We start from the raw sequence: 20,692 nt of genomic DNA on the forward strand, positions 1-20,692 counted from the left end.
GTGCCCCGGACGTTTCATGGTCTATTGACCCTGTGCCACCACTGCGGTTGCTTTCTTCGCTGCCACCACCCCGCTTCTCATGGGGACACACGGAGTCCAGACAGTTGTTGACATAAACAAATAATCAAGTTTATTTTTAAGTGCAGGAATAAGCGTGTGGTTTCGGTTTATTTTTCTCTTGTCAGTTTCTTAAATCTTAGTTCCTACAACTTCAAACTGAATTATTCCCAACTATCTATCTAACTCCCTAACAATTCCTCTCACTCTCTCACAATATGACTCTACCAACCCACTGCCTATTCCACCCTCTTCCTTCTCCAACACCCAAGCCTCAACTCCCAACTGACAAACCTCAACTCCCAACTCCCAAACCTCAACCGTCAACCCCCAGACCTCAACCGTCTTTTCAAAATCTCCCACTCTATCTTTTACTCCCCCCTTGCATTCTCACTAGCCAATCACATCACACCAATTTTAACCCTGTCCTTGACACATCCTAGGGGCAAATGCCACAATGGTTCCACCCCCCCACCCCACCTGGATATACATCAGTTTGTACTTGTTTACATAGAACTGCATTTGCCATTTTACTGCCTATTCACTCAGCATGGAGAGATCCTCCTCCTGTTTGTTTTCAGCACCCTGAGCACTTTGGTTTCATCAGAAAGGTGACCTCACTGCTCTTTGCTCAGAGGAACTTTCTCCCAGGGGAGAATGTACAGAATTGCCAAAGACAGAGAGAGAGACCATGAAGAAGCAGGCAGGTGACTGGGGCATCTGTATTAACTAGGCAGCCTCAAAAGGTTGAATTCACCCAAGTGTCAAAATACTCATTACAAATGAAACAGAAACATGCACTCAAGCAGAAGCCATTTTTATGAGCCAATTCAAAATGTTGAGGATAAGGAATTGTACTATAAAAAATTATTGACATGCTAGTTTGAGGGCGGAGATGTAAAGATTGGGGGAAAGGCATACTAATGATTGGGTGCATACGATGGGCGTGTTGGCTGGCTTTGGGCAAGAAGGTTGCTTTTACCGCAATCTGTCACATACAAATGAGATTATAAGAAAGAGGATATCTGCCATTGAGGTTTTTTATTTATTCATTTGCAGTACTTCGTTTGCATGAATTTCAACTCTGTGGTTCAATTCGCTCTCTTTTATTTTTTAATTAGTTCAGTCTTGCAGGTCAGTTCTCAACATAGCTGGATGTTCAATTACTTTTATTCCATACAGTTAGAATTTGGAGCTTAATGTTTAACATGAATTCATCCATTCCCTGTGCCCTGTGCCCTGTGCCAACAAAGAGCTAATCAGGTATGCTGTAGTTATGGACTAAATACTGAATTACAAGTTTTACATTCAAAAGCTGTGGACAAATTAAACCATAATAGGTTCACATGGATCAGGTGTTCTCAAAATTTCTACCCCCAGGGACTCTTTGAGAGGGCAGAATGATACTGAGGCCCACCAGTCACAAAATGGTGTTGCAGGAGCCAAGCCAGTCACAAAATGGAGGCAAAGGGAGATGGGGTTGTGGCATCATCACCTGGCAGTTACCGACATCATTTTCTACGGATATCAAATCAATCTTAGAAAATTGCTAAATCCCTTGCCATTGCATTTTCTTTATAGAAAGGAGTTCCACAGTTCAGTTTTCCTAAAGTTAAATTGCTGGCATTAACTCAGAAAGTATTTTTACTGAGCTCCCAATTTTAGGAAGAATTTTCCTATCTGGAGGCGCTAAGTACAGCAGGCTTTTAATTTTATATTTCCCCCTCCTTGCCATGCATTTCATCTTTCCTCTCCCTTTCCCTTTCCCCTTTCATACTTAACTCATCTCTTAACCTGTCCCCAAACTGTCAACTTCTTCCATGGTTCCTTTTGCATCCATTATCTCCTGCAACAGCTTCTCCCTCCTATCCTGTTCTGCTCCCATTTTATTATTTTAGAAGCAACAACGTTTTATCTCTCTAATTTCTTTCTACAACCAAATTTTCCTAAAGGAAAGTCCCCTTGAGGAGCAACACCCACACCAGGCACCTGGGTCTCTGGGCATGAAAACTCTTTTTTTCCTGGCAGCAAATAACACAAAAATGAATGCCAAGCTTATGCTATATTTCCAGAAGTGGCTTTTATATGTTGTGTGAAAGCTCAAATATAATGGGAAATTAACAGTTAGGGGAATGTTGTAAAAGTGGAATAAACTGCCATGTGAATGCAGCCAGTACTGAGAATTGGAAAGATTCTTGGGAAAGGGTAGGACGCAAGCTGAATGCACACAAGGGCTTCGGGTTCAAATGTGACATAATGTTTGAATTGTAAATCATCCTGAATATATCAAGGGTAGAAATTACACCTCTCAGGCATGCTGGAGAGCTTCTGACAGTCAGTGCAGACAGTAAGAAGCTAAATGGACCAATGGATTGACTCATAATAGGGCAACTTCCTAAAAGTGGGAGGACCTAGAGACTGTATGAAGGCTACTATAATGACAGATCAAGAAAGAGTATATGCATCCAGATACACACAGAGAGAGAGATGTGTGTATTTATGAGATACATGCGATTCTTATGGGTCAAGGCCGGTGCTGTTGCCTCTTTCTCTGTTTTTAATAAGCACAACAATTGCAGAAATCTGTTTTAGCACACACATAGTTTTTCATCAAATCGGTTCAAACTAGTGGTGCTCTTCAATTTATACTGTTAAAATTAATTTATTTATTAACATTGTGGGTAAATCCCCACCTCTGTATGGCTGATAACAGAAGAAAACATTGGAGAAAATATCCTGCAGTTAACCCCACTCCTTTGGGGAATAAGCTGCAAATGCCTTTATATCCTCAAGGACTTGGTGGCTATCAGAAGAGAACATTGTTAGGCCCAATCTTGGTCTGCCCCCTAAGAGAATTTACCTATTGGTTATTGGTTGTGAAGGCTGGCTCTGGCTCCAGTCTGGTGGTGGTGGAATCTTAAGTATGCCCAGATGCAAGATAAGTATTGGGATGGCTGTATATAGACTTTACAAGGAAACTTGGAAAAAATAATTCCCCACAAACCATTCTTTAAATGATTTCAAAAGAATCTGCTCTAAATGCATTCTCAGAAGCCACTGACATTTATTATATACTTTTATTATGCTTTATGGTTGCAATGTTCTTGCAAACCTGGCCTCCAAAGTTCAGAGATTGAATTCTAATTTTAAATGCACAAATGCTAATCTAAAAACATGGCTGTTCAGATCTCTTAAAATACTAATTTCCAGCTCGAGTGGTTATGCCTGTGTCTAGGGAAACATAAATTGTTCTCTTTGTGCTAAGTAGGACACAGTAGGGCAGTTGTTCTATGCCATTCTAAATGGCACAATAAGATGATATGGGCATGTTTGGATGATATTAACATCTAAATCCCTTAATATTCTTCCAATTGTTTTCTGTACAAATACTGGGAATGTTAAAGGTTGAAGTTGAAAGGGCAAAAGAGAGTGCTTGTATATTCAGCAGTCTTCCAACAGCATTTGTTACCACTTGGTGTAATCAAATAAAGCTGTGGTCATTGAGAATTAGGGTGGCCTATTTTTACATTGCACCACCAAATAGAAGACGGCAATATGCATAAACTTTTCATACAATAATTTATATGTACAGACAGAAATTTAGAAATAATTACTATAAATTAATAGAGATACAGTGGTACCTCGGGTTACATACACTTCAGGTTACAGACTCCGCTAACCCAGAAATATTACCTCAGGTTAAGAACTTTGCTTCAGGATGAGAACAGAAATCATGCTCTGGCGGCGCAGCGGCAGCGGGAGGCCCCATTAGCTAAAGTGGTGCTTCAGCTTAAGAACAGTTTCAGGTTAAGAACGGACCTCTGGAACAAATTAAGTACTTAACCTGAGGTACCACTGTACAACAGATCTGATGTTTGAGTCCACACGATGGGGTGAGCTCCCGTTGCTCTGTCCCAGTTCCTGCCAACCTAGCAGTTTGAAAGCATACCAGTGCAAGTAGATAAAGAGGTACTGCTGTGACGGGAAGGTAAGCACCATTTCCATGCGCTCTGTCACAGTGTCATTGCACCAGAAGCGGTTTAGTCAAGCTGGCCACATGACCCAGAAAAGCTGTCTGTGAAAAAACACCGGCTTGCTCAGCCTGAAGCGAGATGAGCGCTGCACCTCATAGTAGAATTCAACTGGACTTAACTGTCCAGGTGCCTTTTACCTTTTACAGCAGATCTCACCACGGTGTGGAAGATATCTTTCTGCTGACCAGGTGCTGCTAAGCCCCGATGGGCAACTTCCTCCTCTTCCTTTTTATGGTTCCTTATCTTCAAAACAAACTTGGACTCACAACTCTCCACTAGAAGGCACCTTCAAATAGAGGATTGTTTGGGGTCATTAAAGCAAAACAAAAAAAGGATTGTGAAGAGCTCCAAACTGAGTGAATGGGCAAAAATATACTTAATTTCACTTATATGCTTATGGGGTATGAACTGGCAGTGACTAACCAAGAGTGAGCCTTTATTTCAGTAGCTAATGTGAAAGCATCGAGCCATCAGTGCTACTTTTCCTAATATGCATTACATGAAAAACAGAAAGTTGAAGCAAAAGCAAACGCTGTTTGAGGAAGTAACTTTAGGAATTTGCACAATCAAACTGAATGACAGGCAAAGGAGAATGTAGGTGTTATGTACGCAGGACTGTAGGCCGAAGCCACACTGTATGCACGCAATGCAATGCAGGCCTAGGCCTCCAGGAGCTTCATTTGCATAACAAAGGACAGAGGGGATTCTAAACCCCTCCAATGACATTGTTAGTAGCTTGCTGGCAGCCAATCCCTGCTGAGATGGGGCCAGTGTTGTGATTCGCTAAGTGCAGCATTCAGGCGACCTATTGCAGGCAGGGGGTGTGCTTTGCCTGGGCCTGCTGAAGGTATATATAGTGGGCCAAATGCCCCGTTGCTCAGTCTTGTTCCTTTGAGCTGAAATCTGGTCTTGGGTCATGCCTGAACCCTCCTGCACTTCAGTGGGCTAACCCAACCATTAATAAGTGTGAAGTAAAATGATGACCACTGTGTCAGGGTTGTCTCCAACTGACTTTTACTCGAGAGTAAATGGATGCCTGTGGCTAGTTTAGATTCTTTAATTTCAGTGGGCCTAATATGACTAAAAGTTAACTGCATAAATCCCCATTTCTCAGGTTGAAAGAAATGCTGGTGACTAGGCCTCAGATCATTAAACAACGTGAGAGTCAGGCTGGGTGAATGCCTGGGGCTGAATGAACGATCACACACCTTTTAGACCAGCCCTGGCTTGGTTGTACGTTGTGGGGAATGAGGCTGGTGGTGGAATGGACATCTTTTGTAGCTTCTCGGCCTCAGAATTCCAAATTTCAGAGCAACTTTCAGCATGGCAAGGTTTGCAAGCAGTCCTGCGCTTCCACATCTCCCTGGCGAGGATGAAATCCTATGTGTGTGTTGATCAGAACAGAATTAGAATTTCTTGAATTCTCATCATAGGAATTACAAAGGTGAAATAAGTATGAAGCGGAGGAAGCCTGTCCCTGAAGGATCACTGCTTATTTTGTCTCCATTTCTGCCTTCTGCTATTATTTATTTATTTACCACTTTCACAGAAAAGTTCTCAAAGTGGTTTCCACAGCAAAACTTGGCAACAGTTTAAAACATATTAAAGATAGCTTACTCTCATATTTTTCTGTCCTTGAGTCTCATAGGCTTCACTGGGCAGAAGGTATCAGCTTCTGCTGGCTCTTGGAACTGTAAGGGGAGGCAGCTGTTGGAAGGATGTAAATATGTCCTCTACCCAGCTGTTTTGTGTCTGTTGTTGCCTGCACGCAAGCTAAAAAAAAAAAAGTGGAAATACTTTGCTTTCTTGCCTTGGAAGCAGGCATTTATTAACCTGAAACTTGGTGTTTTTAGCATTTCATATTTGCTATTTTTCTTAAGAATTCTCCAACTTTAGGGTGAGTTGCTAATCCTCCAGAGTTCAGCTTCCTCCCCATGGCCTGTTTCTGAAAGTCATGGGTCTGCATCTTGCATTAAGCATTGCCAAAGAAGAGGAAATGCTTCATATACACACACCCCAAAAAGAGAGATAAAAATTATACATATTCACAGCAAAATAATAATTATACAGTGGTACCTCAGGTTAAGAATTTAATTTGTTCTGGAGGTCCGTTCTTAACCTGAAACTGTTCTTAACCTGAGGTACCACTTTAGCTAATGCAGCCTCCCGCTGCTGCCACTGCACCGCCGGAGCACGATTTCTGTTCTCATCCTGAGGTACTTATTTCTGGGTTAGCAGAGTCTGTAACCTGAAGCGTCTGTAACCCGGGGTACCACTGTAATTTAAATAGAAATACATCTCATCATAGTGGAGTTAAATAGAAATACATCTCATCATCTTTATAGTTAAACTGGGCTTGGACTGGAGAGCCTTCATATTAAGGACTCATTTGAACAGGGAGCTCTTCTTTGAGAGCCCTTCAATTGGCAGTGCTCATGCAGTGTCCAGGATAATTAATGTAAATTTCCTTAAAAATAACTCAAAAACTTCAATTTTTAAAAAAGATTTTGCAAAAAAAATCTCAACTTTTCTGCCCAGATTTTTACTTTTTGTAATATGGCAACCTTATAGCAATCTCCAAAACATGCACTGTTTTCAATACTGTGTTTTATATTGCTGGGTTGGTACTAAATCTTTTTTTTTTTTTAATTCTTTTTATTAAGTTCTTTTTTAAGACAAAAACATACAAAGTGAAAGAACAATAACATACAAACGAACAACGAAAAAAGAAAAAGAAAAATGACAAAGCAACACATAAAAAGAAAAAACAAACGAAAAACTAACCAACATCAATTCATAAAGTAACATTGATTGACTTCCCTCCATCTCGGTTTTGGGCTATGTAGCCACAATACCTTTCTGCGGTATCATTTTACAACCTCTATCTATACATCGCAGGCTTTATGTTACACCTACTGTGATTTTAATATTTCCTAAATATATGTTATGAATTTGTTCCAATTGGTGATAAATTTTACACTTTTTTGATGCCTGATTTTTTGTGTCGTCTTTGCTAATTCTATATGCTCGAATAATTTAATTTGCCATTCTCTAACAGTTGGGATGTTAGGGGTTTTCCAATTTTGCGCTAACAATATCCTGCCGGCCACCGTTGCATATTGGAACATTATTTGGTCTTCTTTCTTGATCTCCTCTCCGACCATTCCCAGGAGGAAGGCTTCGGGTTTTTTGGGAAAAGTATATTTCAATTTTTTTTAAAATTCATCATAAATAAGTCCCCAAAACCTTTTCACTTCTTCACAAGTCCACCACATGTGGTGGAAATCACCCTCTTTTGTTTTGCATTTCCAGCATGTTTTGTTTCTGGTCTTATACATTTTTTCTAATTTCACAGGGGTGATGTACCATCGGTACATCATTTTTTCCATATTTTCTCGGAGTCCAACACATGCTGTGAACTTCATATCCTTGTTCCAAAGTTTCACCCACCTATCGTAATCTAGGTTGTATCCAAGATCTATGGCCCATTTGACCATAACTTCCTTTATCTCTTCATCCTTAGTATCCCAATCTAGTAATTGATTATACATTTTGGATAAGAGTTTGGAATTACCTTCTAGTATTTCCACCTGGTATCTGGACTTTTTCTCATTCATCCCTGTTTTTTTATGTTCGTTCCATAAGACATTAATTTGGTGAAATTGTAGCCAACCCGTTAATTTATCCTTTAAGTCTTCATATGTTCTGATTTTCCATCCTTTATCTGATCTTACCAGGAGGTCTTCATAGGTCCATCTTTGACTTTCCATGTTTAATTTTTTGATTGTTAGAATATCAATTGGTGATAGCCACCAGGGGGTGTCTTTTTCTATAAGTCTTTTATTTCTGTCCCATACCTCAAGCAACGCCCCTCTGATGATATGGTTAGAGAAGCCTTTGTGTACCCTCTCTTTATTGTGCCACAGATATGCGTGCCAACCGAATCTGGTGTTAAATCCCTCTAAATCTAACAAATCTGTGTTTCTCAAAACGATCCATTCTTTGATCCAGCACAAGCACGAGGCCTCATAGTATAGTTTTAAGTTCGGGACGGCAAACCCTCCTCTATCTCTTCGATCTGTAAGTAGTTTAAATTTAATTCTTGCTCTTTTGCCCTGCCAAATAAATCTGGAAAGAGTTTTCTGCCAATCTTTAAACATTGTCGTACCTCTAATCACCGGGATGTTCTGAAATAAAAACAGCAGTCTTGGAAGAATACTCATCTTAATTGCAGCCATTCTTCCTGACCAGGAATGTTTTATCCTACTCCAGGTATCTAAGTCTTTTTTAATCTCTCTCCAGGTCCTAATATAGTTATCTTCTACTAAGTTTATGTTTTTTGTAGAGACCCAGATACCCAGATATTTCAACTTTTTCACCACCTTGATTCCTGTTTGCAGCTCTAACTGGCTTCTTAAATCTTCAGCCAAGTTCTTTGTCAACATCTTGGTTTTAACTTTATTTAGCTTAAAACCGGACAGTTTTCCAAATTCTTCTAGTAGTTCTAGAACTTTACCGATACCTTTTACTGGATCTTCTAACGATATTACCAAATCATCGGCATAGGCCTTTAATTTATACTCTTTTGCTCCAATTCTGATTCCTCTTATTTCTGATGTTTTCCTTATTTTATTTGTAATTACTTCCAGCACCATAATAAATAGGAGAGGGGACAGAGGGCACCCCTGTCTTGTACCCTTCGAAATCACAAACGAATTAGTTAAATTATTATTAATAATTAGTTTAGCCCTTTGGCTTGAATAGATCACTTTTATTCCTTCCATGAAAGGGCCCCCTATCCCTACCCTCTCCATACATTTTAATAAAAACCACCAGGATACATTATCAAAAGCCTTTTCGGCATCGATGAAAATTAATGCCGCGGGGATATCGTTCTTGAATTCCAAATATTCAATAATATTTATTATGTGCTTTACGTTGTCTTTTAATTGCCTGTTAGGGAGGAATCCGGCTTGGTCTTTATGAATAGATTTTATTAAGTATTTCTTAAGTCGGTTGGTACTAAATCTAATAATAACAGCTCAAAAATAAATCCTGTTGAATTCAATGGTAAATGGAGATTTGTGAGTGATTATGTATTTTATTTGAGAGTAAGCCCCAACAAAAGCAATGGGACTTAATTTGGAGTAAATAGTCAAAACTGTGCTGCGAGGCAATATAAATTACACAGCCTGTTGTTTCACAGCTGCTAAGGTGTACAGTGGAACCTTGGTCGTTGAACGTAAGCCATTCAGGAAGACTGTTTGACTTCTGAAATGTTTGACAACCGAGGCACAATTGCCGGTCAGCAAAATCCATTGAAAAAATGGAGAAATGCAGTTCAACTTCTGAGGCGCGTTAGAAAATGGAAGCATTCATTTCCGGGTTGTCAGCGTTCGGGTTCTGAATTGTTCGACAACCGAGGTTCCACTGTATTTTGAATGGTTGACAATATACTGCGGAACAATTATTTTTTTCTGTCACATCTTTAACCAGAAGAACTGCTCCCTTTGGTTTTTACATCAGTACAAGACAGACTACTGCAGAATAAAGGAAAGCTGCAGGCAGAATAGAGCCTTCTCCAGCACAGTATGTCAAGGAACTGAGGCAGCAATCCTTGATATGATAAGAGGGGTGTGTTGAGGATCCGGTCCAAGGTGTTAACAATTTCCTCCATCTAACTTTTCTAACCATTGTCTTAATAAATAAAACCAAAAAAGGCCCCTAAGAATTATGGTGTGCCCAAAACTCTTATTCCTTACCCCTACTCCAATTTAGGAATAGCTGAAAGTTCTCAGTCGCCAAGTAGGCATGAAAAAGCAAGTGTAAATGTATCCCAGACACAGAATTATAATAATCAAAACTGAAAATGGTATTTATTTAAGAAAATCAGGGCTTCAAAGTTTAAGACTGGAGGAAGCTTCCCTGAAGCTAGGCTTTTAACCCCAAATCATGACACAACAGTAATATTTAATCCAAATAAACAGGGCTACCCCGTTTCCCATTTTTTGCCCTACACTTCCTGTGACTATTGAGAGATAAAGAAATAGTAAAAGTTGAAAGAGGAATGATGCAGAGTGTAGAACTACAGGCAAGAGAGATGGATAAACTGAGAAATAAATATCAGTCACTTTCAAGGCCCAACCAAGATGTAATTAAAGGCATAAGTCATCTGTGTCATTGCAGAACTAATTAGTAATGATCAGTAGCCAATGAACGTTGATTCATTATGTTTAAACTATGCCACAGTAAAATGTGACATAGTTTAAACATAATTGTTTCCTTTGCTGCCTTCAGAAATTTTAGAGGCCTCATATAACACAGTTCTGTTGGCCATCTTCACTACTGCCTGGTTTCCTCCTGCTCCATTTGTGTTAAAGCCGAAGAAGTTTAGCAACAAATGAAATGGACATTATCGCACACCCGTAGCCCCCCATGGGACACACTTGCTTCTGGCTGTCACTTCTGACTCCTGAGCCAATCAAGACAAGACTTGAACATTATAGTCACTATTGTTTGAGTTCCCGTGGTAAATGCCACCTTCTCCAGCCATTATGTTTTCAAGACACATCATCGCATTGCAAAATATCAACTCCAACCCACCATCATGGATGCCCACCATTGGGGGAAGCTAGGCTGGGAAGCTTGCAACATGAAGACACAGTCATGTGGCAAGTACAAAATATTTTGATTGGAGGTGTGTTACCATGAGAATGATGACTTTCTAACTACCCCACTCCACCCAAATGCCTCGCCTTCCATTTAAACCCCGTTTACTTGGTGAGGCAAATTTGAATTGGTTAAACCATTCTATTACCTGTTTGGGGAGGAAATGGCTCCTCTCCTTTTATGCAATCCAAAAATCCACTTTGAGGTCACACTGAGTAAAACAAAAAACTAATCAATCTTATGTTAGCCACATGTTATTTCACTAACCTCCTATTCATCAGTTGCTGTCAGAATGCTGCCACTGCTGATAACTGGGGTGGGGAAAATGCAGAGGAAGGGGTTGAGGGATCAGTGCTGGGGGACAGGCAGTTGGGTGAGTGAGAATTGCCTTGGAGAATTTCCTTCAGCCTCAGATCAAACTCTCAGGCGGAGGAGAATTTGGGAGTCATACTAGTCTCATAGATGAGGCTAGTATCACAAGCTCCCTGGAGCACATGTTTTTAAGCCTGGGGATGTGAGCTCAACAACCTCTAATACATATTTATTGGTTTACAGTGGTACCTCTGGTTACGTACTTAATTCGTTCCAGAGGTCCGTTCTTAACCTGAAACTGTTCTTAACCTGAAGCACCATGTTAGCTAATAGGGCCTCCCGCTGCTGCTGCGCCGCCACCGTGCAATTTCTGTTCTCATCCTGAAGCAAAGTTCTTAACCCGAAGTATTATTTCTAGGTTACCAGAGTCTGTAACCTGAAGCGTATGTATCCCAAGGTACCACTGTAGAGAAAGTGTGTCATCACAGATACTTGTTGACATTTCCAACATCCCAAGAGGAGAACAATATGGAATTCACACCTTGGATGGCAGTTTTACAGGAGCTTAAAGCTTGAAACCAAATTCTTTGCTTGCCCATAAGCCATCTAGATGAAACCTTTCCTGTAGCAGTTACTGTATTATAATTATTAATACAGCTCCACTAATGGAAATACTAGGCTTTATAGGGCAGCAGACAAAAAGGCAGGTCCCTGAACCAAGGAACTGAAGAACTGAAACTCAGCATCAGGAAATGTGGGGAAGAGGAAGGAAGATGGGGGCAAGATGAAGGGGGAAAGGAGAACAGCGTGTGCACTGAATCCTGTTACATCGTGAACAATGTCATGTTTCTGTGGGTGTCCCATATCTAAAAGCTCCAAACCTGCCTTTAAAACAGTACAAGCAGAATACATCAGGACTCACGAGAGCCATTTAAATTTAGTGTGAAACAGTAAAGGTCATTTCGTTCTTCAAGGCACATTTTAAAATGCTCCAGTCCTTCCTGGATTGCCAGCGTTTCACGAATGACCTCAACATTTTATACTTAGTAGCCTGGAAAGGTCATTTCGCAGATACATACCAATTTTTCTCCCACTGTAAACGTACATGGATTTCAGTGTTTGTTTGGAATCTATTTGTTAAACTCAATATTATGTGTCAGTTCAATGACAACAGATACCCCAGAATCTTTACAGCATAAGCGGGAATATGCCCTTTCCACTTACTCCTATGAATGAGTTTTATCCTATTAAGGTCTTTTTATGATTTCCTAACCTCTACAGTTAATGTTTCTACATGAAACATGCTAGCTTCCAAAGGAAGTAAGTTACAAGTAGCCATATAGGTATTCCAAATAAAAAAGTTACGATATGATGTTTCTGCCAAACTTGCCATATTTGTCAGAGACCTGTGCCTCTAAGCATGAGAGGATAAAGAACAGGTGCTAGGGAAGGACAAATCTGATAAAATTCTGTCTGTTTTTCATTTTTCCAGTTCAGTTTGTGCATCAGTTAGCATTTTTTATTTTAAAAAAAGTCATTGTGAAACTTTGTCACCATTTCTTCTAATAATATACATTTGTGTGTGGTATTTTGCCTGATCCAGACATTTTTGCAAACAGATTCCCCTAATATGATGCATTTTGGTGTGTTAATTTCACTTAAGTAGTCACTCTTAAAATTCGGTATCCTGATGGTCAGTTTACAGTAAACACGCAACTTACGTTCATTTAACTTGTGCACATTCAGTTTTATGCGCTTGGCAAATAATTGAATGAATGAATGAATGAATGTGAAAAACAGGGTGGAAAGGATGCATCCAGATAAAAAGACTTTGGCAATCCCACCTGTCATTGAACCCAGAGTGTTTTGACTATATTTGATATTTGCTTTAGGCACAAACCTTGGAATGGAACCCTTGAGGGTTGAGGGCTTACTGTACAAATGAAACTGAATGTAGTGGCAAAACCTTTCATTTTCTCTCTTTCTTAAAAATCAAAAATATACCCTCCCTATGTAGAAAAATAGAATGTGAGAGAGCACTCTAAACCAGGGGCATAGCATGCACAGCTGGTGCATGGGGCAGCCACACACATACCCTGGGGTGTGCGTGCCCAGGGGGGTGTGCATGGAGGGGGAATGGAGCCTGTGCCCAGTCCTCACCACTGACACCCCGCCCACCAGAGCCAAGCGGGGATGTGCAGCGCAGGGTGGCAAGGAGCAAAATGCCCCCCAATGCACCTGGGGCCACCGTCCCCTGGCCCTCCCCATGAGACGCCAGTGTTCTAAACTGGCATACTGGTTTTCTATGTGCATGGAGGTCCATTTGGTTTTTAAGGTTAAGAAACATTCAAGACGCGTTCTTTCATCTCCCTGCACCTAAAGTGCTACAGGCCAGAAGAGCTTTATTTGTTTTATTTATTACACTTTTATTCCACCTTTACCCTGGTGAGTTCAAAGCAGCTATAAGGCTCCAACTCTGTCCATTAGGCCAGGAGAGAGCGACTGGATCAGGATCACCCATAGACATTGTCAGCTGTCCTAGCCATTGGCTCTACCACTTCACTCAGCTGCATATAATAATTTATATGTATTGGTACTAATTTAGGAATAGTTACTAGAAGTTAAATTTCACAGAAGGCGATCTGATTTTCCATCAGCATGGCCCCATTAGCTGGCATAAACCCCAATGATTTCAGGAGAACTTCCAAGTGAAGATGGTTAGGATTGCCCTGTAAAGCTGTACTCATTACTCATTTACTTGGAAGCAAGCCCTATTGAACTCAATTGGACATACTACTGAGTATTAGAGGACTGCACTGTAACAAGAGAAATGTGAGAGAAACAGGACAAGTTGATTCAGAAGAATAAAGGAACAAGAAATAATGGCAAAAGGAAAAGTGAGTTGGTAATCTCTCTGAAACACACACACATATATACTTCCAATCAGGCTCCTGTAACGAAAGGAAAATGAAATGACCAAAAGCACATAATGCAGATTTTGCAGTTCTCTGACAGCTACTTTGAGCCCTCACCTCTTTATTAGAATAATAAACAATAATATCCAGAGTAATATCATTTCAAGCTTCCACTTACAGAGAGACTTGCTGGCTGCTACCCCCTCAGGCTGACTGATGAAAGAGAGAAGAAAACTCGGGCTGCCCAAATGACCCCCACCTCCAGCCACAGAATAAAAACGCATATCTGACTGGCAGATGCAAGTCACCTGAGTGGAGGCAGGTGGTGAGCACTGCTACTGAGCAAGGAAGAGATGGAGGAAGGACAAAAACAGAGAGAACTCCTCCTGGACTACCTAACCTGTTCCCACCTGTGTGTGAGAGAGAGTTGAGGATATGGGTATTGGGGTGGGGGGTGTTGAGTGATCTTGATCATTTGGGGGACAGACACCTGGAATGGGATTGCTGGAGCAGTGCTTCCTTTGCCTTAAGACCAGGGTGGAGTTTCAGAGTAATGCTCATATGGCCAAAAGGATAGTCCAGCTTTAAACTGCCCAAGGGAAACCTTTTGCCAGTGATGGGCTTTCAAGTGAGTCCTCTTTCTCTGGAACAGAAGCAGTAAACATTTCTGAGGCATTGTACCTTACACCCATCCTTTCCTAAGGTGTAAACTGCTCCCAGTGCCATAACAGTTCCAGATTTCATTTCAAATTTTCATCCCTTCTCTCAACACATGACCTGCTCAATTTCCACTAAGACTTTTATACATTTCTTAATAACCTCAAAGTAGTCTAGTATGGTAAATCTCTTGTCTAACTAAAGTAATCATTTGTATAAAATTTGTATTAATTTGATCACAATTTGTTAAAAATTATGCAAAATCAATAAAAATAATTGGGAAAAAATAAAATTACATGGAAATAAAGAAAGCTTGAAGAAATATCACATAAAGTGAGGGGGGATGGAAAGCTATGAAGATTACCAGAGGTCACAAAGGAAATTTAGTTGCTATAGAAGAACTTATTTTGAACTATATGCAATTGGACAGGCTACAGGTGGGAACTGAATCAACTTAGAGATTAGTAAGGTCAAGAAGTCATCATGCGAAAGGCTGGGCTGGATGAATCCCAAGCCGGAATTAAGATCACTGGAAGAAATATCAACAACCTCTGATATGCAGATGACACAACCTTGATGTCAGAAAGTGAGGAGGAATTAAACAGCCTTTTAATGAGGGTAAAAGAGGAGAGCACAAAATATGGTCTGAAGCTCAACATCAAAAAAACGAAGATCATGGCCACTGGTCCCATCACCTCCTGGCAAATAGAAGGGGAAGAAATGGAGGCAGTGAGAGATTTTACTTTCTTGGGCTCCATGATCACTGCAGATGGTGACAGCAGTCACGAAATTAAAAGATGCCTGCTCCTTGGGAGAAAGGCGATGGCAAACCTAGACAGGATCATTAAAAGCAGAGACATCACCTTACCAACAAAGGTCTGTGTAGTTAAAGCCATGGTTTTCCCAGTGATGTATGGAAGTGAGAGCTGGACCATAAAGAAGGCTGATTGCCGAAGAATTGATGCTTTTGAATTATGGTGCTGGAGGAGACTCTTGAGAGTCCCATGGACTGCAAGAAGATCCAAGCTCTCCATTCTGAAGGAAATCAGCCCTGAGTGCTCCCTGGAAGGACAGATCCTGAAGCTGAGGCTCCAATACTTTGGCCACCTCATGAGAAGAGAAGACTCCCTGGAAAAGACCCTGATGCTGGGAAAGATTGAGGGCACAAGGAGAAGGAGACGACAGAGGACGAGATGGTTGGACAGTGTTCTCGAAGCTACAAACATGAGTCTGACCAAACTGCGGGAGGTAGTGGAAGATAGGAGTGCCTGGCATGCTCTGGTCCATGGGGTCACGAAGAGTTGGACACGACTAAACGACTAAACAACAACAACAACAAGGTCAAGAAGAACACCAGAGGAGCTGGCTATTTAAGAGTTAAACCATAACTTATAGACCAAACTGACTATTTTTGAATATTGCAAATGGTTTAATGAATGACTGATTTGAATGAATTATCTTTAACTGAATCACCACTGATTGATTTTACTGAGGAACAGCTGGCTGGCTTTTGTAGATTTGATTGCCTCTGAGCCATGTTCACCTGTGACACTATGACAGGTTTTCCGGTCCTGTGAGCACAAAGGGCACTTAAGCAATTGTGATGGGTTTTGAAATGAATCCTCTTTCCATGCTGCAAAAGTTGTCTCTGTTTGTGAGGCATGGCATCTTAGGGGCTCCTTTCTCTAGAGCACAGGCACAGAGCTGCACCCAACATTGAGGGGGCTGACATTATGTGTGCAATGCATGCACAGCGAGCAGAGCATTATGCTTCTACTTTCCCAGATAGTCGACTTTGAGTGGACTTAATCATCCAGAGGTCCTTTACCTTTCCCCCCTTTTAATCTTTATCTGACATGTAAGCCAGGTATCAAAGCAGAGGGCATGGCACGATGACCGTAGCAACCTAGCAGCCATGGGCACTGTTCCTTTTGAGTGACACTGGTCCCATCTGCACTATACCTTTAAAATAGTCTCATGCCTCTTTAAAACAGCCGTGTCTTCCCCCAAAGAATCCTAGGAAGTGTAGTTTGTTAAACACAGGGACGCTAGGCAATTCCTATTCCCCTCACAGAGCTTCCATTTCAAAATAGTATAACAATCTGCCTCTTCTTGGGGAGTCTGGAATTTGTAACTGTGTGTGAAGAAGTACCTTCTTTTCTCGGCAGTTTAATTTTCAGTTCATTTCCTAATGATCCCTAGCATGGATTTTGCCTTTTTCATAGCTGCCACCCACTGGTTCAACACGGTCACTGAGCTAGCTACCATGACCCCAAGGTCTTGTTCCTGGTCAGTCCCTGCCAGCTCAGACCCCAGGAGCATATATGTAAAATTAAGTTTTTCGAGTTGACATGCATCACTTTACTCTTGCTTACATTGAATTGCATTTGCCATTTTGCCACCCATTCGCTCAGTTTGGAGAGTGAACCTCTTAGTATCCACCCCACTTACCTGTGAGTATGTCTTGCTGAAGTCTGCAGTCTCATTGCAGGCTGCCTTTGGCAACAAACATTGCTCCAGAAACAAGAAAAGCAAAGAGGCGCCTGTATACATCAATGAATATGTAAATAGCACAAATTGCAAAGCAACTTGTATATCTTAACATATAATGTGTGTCTGTTTTTTCAAAGTTCATTGTTGAGAATTAAAGTGACTCGCTTCCACAGCAATCATCTGTATTACTGCAATGGGGGTCAAATGGGCAGGTGGGAGGAAAGCCACTTGACAGTCCATTTTCAACAGATTCCTCTGACATCCCTGATCACAAGTAGCACAGGCCTGGCCTAGGCTGCACATTTTATCATAAGGAGAGGAGTTTGAAACCCTTCTGTGAAATTTGTTCACCTTGGTCTCTTATACTTCCCTTCAAATTCCTACAGATGTTGGCTCTGTACATGTTTTCTGCTCTTTATGTTTTCTGCAAATTTGGCTTAAGTGCTTGGAGTGCTCTTATCTCATTTAAGTTTACTCCACCTCAAGCAACTCAAAATGCTTGTCATAAGAAAAGAACCCATTTGCCCTCTTTCTGTTTTTGCACTCCGCCATTTTGATGAGCACAAAGGTTTGTATGCTGCTGCACCAATAGAGCTTGGTCTCTTGAAATAGATCAACTTGCCCACTTCATGCCGCTGTAAGAGATAATAACACTCGGCAGTCATGATAAATCGGTTGGGGACTTTCCCCTGGAATGTGTGTCGTGTGGGCTGGCTTCCAAACCCATTAAAGTAAATGGAAAACTTCCCTTTGACATCACGGAGGCATAAGTTATTGTGCAGTTGTTGTTCTTGTTGCTGTGTATGCTGTGACACAGAGCAAGGCTTTAATAAGGCAGTCTGCTGGCAGATACGGCAGGGCCAAAGGCTGGAAATGGGAACAAGCTGTTCCCTATTCGTCAGGCCCAGCAGATGTGCCAGTGTGAAAAGCTGGGGAAATGGTTTTTCTTGTCGATGCCGGCAAAGAGGCATGCAGATCCATCCATCTCATTTCCATAAAGCACCTTCTGTTTTAGCTCAGGCTTTCAAAAACATCGCTGTTCTCTTGGTGCCCCTCAGGTGTACAGAATGGGGAAAGCATTCTTTTGACTTCCCAGTGGAAGTGCTGTGTGTGTGTTTCTGCCACCCTATGGGTGGAACATATATCTTGGAGGAAAGAGGGACTTCAGAAAGGAACGTTTTAAATGCCGCACAAAAGACAAGCTGGCATTTCCCCTCTGCTGCCTTGGGTGACTCAGACCCTGACGGGCGTTCACTGCCACTGGTGGGCTGGTACAGCACCAAACCTTTTCAGACTGGATTTGTGTTTCATTAGGCTGAACTCAAGTGAGGCAAAGGGTGCTTTTTCAGGGTAAATCAGCCAAACCCAGATAATTCTTAACAGATCCCCACAGGTAACAGAAACAGTGGTTCTTCCTGCTTCCACCTCTTTGCATGGAGTGGCTTGCCGCTGGGAAGCTGCTTACTCAGAATAAGAGCTGACATTTACACAGAGCTTTGCATTTTGAAAGGTCTCTACAAACATTAACTAATTAATCCTGAAAGCTCTGCCGTAGTTCAGGTAGGAGCTGTTCCGCTTGGAGGAGAGGATGGAAACCAGGCTGCCGAGCTTAAATCTCGTGCCTAAGCCCACAAAGCAAATTGGTTGTGGAGTCTGATTAAAATGCAGCCTGTACGAAAGTCCCCAAGAGAGACATATCTGCACTGTGGGCCAACCTGTGAGTCCTGGCATGTGTTGCACTTTTTCACAAGAGTGAGTTCTGCGCAGAACCCATTAATAGACAAAGTGTAAGAAAGGAGGCGTGGGAAGAGGCAATGAGTCTGCTCCTATGAAAGCAAGTATCCTTCAAGAATCTGTGGCCTTTCCCCCTTAATTCAGAATTTCATTTGGATATTGTTCAGAGTCCCTAGAAGGGAATAGGAATATGTCATGCTGCCTGCTTTGCATATATGCTAATCAGAGTATAATTATTTTTAGGACGTTTCACTTCTACCCAGGGAACATCTGAAGCTGGGGGCTGTATTTTGGGCACAGGTGGGTTGTTTGCTAATGGAAGCCAAGCAAATGTTAAAATATGATGTACCCCAACCTTGACCCACTTACATGTTCAAAGGAGGAGGCGGACAGGGAGACAGCACCTCACAAAGAGCCATCTTCCTCCACTCCACTCCTTTCAGGCCTGAGGACACCAGAAGACATGTACTTGGGGCAGTCACCTGCAAGCCGTAAGAGCCCATTGCACAAACTGAAGGTTCCTCTGTGAATACAGTGACTCTGTTGGATTTTGTAAGGTATCACGTTAAGAAGTCATCAGATTGCTTCTTCACACTGTGCTTCTGAACTGTTTCTGGATTACGATCCCTTCTCCTCACACCATGAGAATTTCTTTCAGAAATACACAACAGTGTAAATCTTGATTGCAGGTACGCAGACCCTCTGGAGAATTAGCACTTGCACAAGGTTATTCTACCTTGAAATATCTGAGGTGGAGGGCAATCCCGAGTGGGCACACTTTTACAAAAACTCCAATACAAATCTTTTTTGACTGTGTTTTGTCTGGTTAAAACCTGAACAGAATGGTTTTTGTCCCAAAGCAGTGTCAACATTATTAGAAAATTCAAATTTAAGGCTGAAAATACCTTCAAAAAGTGTACATGGATATACTACATCCATTAAAGAATTTTCACATTCTGTTCCTTCCCCCCACTCCCACCCCCAGTTCATCTTACTCTGTGTTCTACTACTCTTGAGTTCTGCTTTAACTAGAAAAGTTCCTCCAACACCATCAGGACCGCTAGTTCCCATCTTGATTCTATGGCCCAGATGTTCAAAGTACAAGGTTGGTTACTTACACCTGTAGGAGGCCGCTTGTCAGGGGAAGTGTATCTCCCCATAACACTACACTTGACTGGGGCCCCATCTGCACATAGGAAAAAAATAAAAAAAATCCTGTAATTCTGGTGTTGGAGCCTACACAGTATGCTACAGCTTTCAATTCCTACTTCTCCTCCAGTGTTACGGATATAAATGTGTTTGTGTGCACTGAGAATACATTATGAAGAAGCTACCTTAATAGGATTAAGATTCATTTTGTGTGGTATTTTATTGATGTACAAATTGACTTCACACTGGTAAATAATAATAATAATAATAATAATAATAATAATAATAATAATTTGGTAAATAATAATAATAATAATAATAATAATAATAATAATAATAAATTATTATTTATACCCCGCCCATTTGGCTGGGCTTCCCCAGCCACTCTGGGCGGCTTCCAACAAAATATTAAAATACCATAATACATCAAACATTAAAAGCTTCCCTAAACAGGGCTGCCTTCAGATGTCTTCTAAAAGTCTGGTAGTAGTTGTTCTCTTTGACATCTGGTGGGAGGGCGTTCCACAGGGAGCGTGCCACTACCAAGAAGGCCCTCTGCCTGGTTCCCTGTAACTTGGTTTCTCACAGTGAGGGAACCACCAGAAGGCCCTCGGAGCTGGACCTTAGTGTCCGGGCAGAACGATGGGGGTGGAGACGCTCCTTCAGATATAC

This window comes from Podarcis pityusensis, assembly GCF_964106645.2.
Source record: "Podarcis pityusensis genome assembly, chromosome: 1".
NCBI lineage: Eukaryota > Metazoa > Chordata > Lepidosauria > Squamata > Lacertidae > Podarcis > Podarcis pityusensis.